Genomic DNA, 2,317 nt, shown 5'->3' on the forward strand with positions numbered 1-2,317 from the left:
ATTCAGCTCTCGCTATTGGGAAGGACATATATTATTTCGGTGGATATGGTGGTGGTTATTATCAAAACAGCTTACATTGTTTCAATGTGGATTCATTCAAGTGGAGGGAACTCTCTCCTTCTAGTTCTGATTATGGTCCAATGAAGAAGGGCTACTGTGGAATAGTATCAGTTCATTTTGACAGTGAAGACTATCTCGTAATAATTGGAGGACTGGGATCATCTTCTACACCTAAGCAACCTAATGCTCAGTATAATAATTCTGCTGGTGATTTGAGATGTAATGAGATACATTATTACAGGATTTCATCAGGTCAGTAATTCTCATCATTGATACACAATAGTTGATCAATATTTCAAACTGAATAATTTATATTAATGTACATAAAACAGATTGTTAATAATTAAGTGTGTTTGTTAGTGTGTCTGTGTGTGTCATGTGTTTGTGTGTGATGGTGACGTGTGTCTATATGTGACGTGTGTGTGTACTAATACCGTATAAGTGGTTTTTTTCGAGGGAATTATATTTCGCGAAATCTGCTAAAATTCCAATTTGCAGATTTTAATTTCGCGAATTCTACCACGTGTGCCATGCGGGTACCGTATTAAATTGATTTTCGCAGATTTTATTTTCGCGAATCACGAGGGAATCCGCGAAATTCGCGAAATTTGCAACCCTTGAAAAAAACCACTTATACGGTACATACATTATGATGTGTCTGTGTATGATAGTGCATATAATGTATGTGAGAATTTATGAATGTATGAGGTGTGTATGTGACGTGTATCTATAATGTGCATGTTATGTGTGTGTGAGTATTATCATGTATCTGTGTGTGTGTGATGTTTGTATATGTACATGTATCTATACATAAGCTAATGTGACATGAGTGTGTGTGTGTGTGTAGGTTCATGTTATTTATTATCATTTTTAATAAAGTTCTGTATCACATGAGTCACAAATTACCCACATACAATGTTCCATGAGTTTTGTATAATTATTCATTAACAATCTAACTGACATGTACTAGAATAGATTAGTAATCTTGAAATAAGGAGACCCCCTGGACCTCTCCTTCATGTGTACAGGTGTGGTGTGTGTGATTGTGTGTGTATCCATACATGAGTGTATCCATGTGTGTGTGTGTGTGTGTATCATGTGATAGTGATGTGTGTCTATGCATGATGTGTATGTATAAATAATAATGTACACACATATACTCATACATATGTATGATGAATGTGTATAATGTATGTGTGTGTATGTGGTAAGTAAGTGTACATGAATGTTTGTACATTATTATTAGATCAATGGATATCTCCTGTTGTTACTAGAGACAGACCACCTCCTATTTATGACTTCACTCTAACACCAGTTACTAATAACACTGCGGTAATGTTCGGAGGCTCTACTGATAATGGAGACAGTAATAAACTGTATATGATAAGTTTCACTAAGACATCAGTGGTGAGTTAATACTGTAGGATGGGTTTTGATTCTGAGATTATTTGATTGTAATTGTAAATTGTGTTCCGTCTACAATAATTACTAAAATTAATTTTTTTATTACATTGATTGTATTATTCTCTCAGGATATATTAGTATTACCTAATCCTGGAGGATCAGTGCAATGGCCTAAGGGAAGATCTGCTCATTCCAGTGTACTGATTACCACTAGTTCAGGACCACACTTACTAGTGGTGGGTGGATTTGATGTCAATGATGCATGGTTACTGGACATTAACAAAAGAAAATGGAAAAAACTGGTAAGTATTATATTATGATGCTTGATAATGAAACATAAAGTGATTAACTAAATTTGTAACTCATGAGGTTTGTAATGTACATGTACATATTATGATACTCAGTGAAAACTACTGATGAATAATGCTGGTATTCAGTATGTGTGTGTGTGTCTGTTTTTAGTGTGAATGTGTGTTTGTGTGTTTTTGTGTTTTGTGTTTGTTTCTTTACCTAAATATGTGTGAATATACATGTGTCTGTCTGTGTGTGTGTAAAAATGGATTCACAATTGATAGAGTGTCAATGCTTGAATTAAAATAAATTGTATTTTATATACATTGTGTACATTGTGTATGTACATACATATATTTGTGTGTATGTGTGCATATGTTTTAATATGTGTATGTGTGTACTAACACGTACATCATGTGTACATGTACATGTACATGTGTGTGTATGTGTGTGAGCAATTATGCATGCTTTACATGTAGCTTTATATGTGTATGCATGTATAGATGTACATGTATGTGTGTTAGTGTGTCATTAGTATGTGTATGTGTATATGTGTACATGC

Source organism: Amphimedon queenslandica, unplaced genomic scaffold, assembly GCF_000090795.2.
Source record: "Amphimedon queenslandica unplaced genomic scaffold, v1.1 AMPQUscaffold_10941, whole genome shotgun sequence".
Lineage (NCBI taxonomy): Eukaryota > Metazoa > Porifera > Demospongiae > Haplosclerida > Niphatidae > Amphimedon > Amphimedon queenslandica.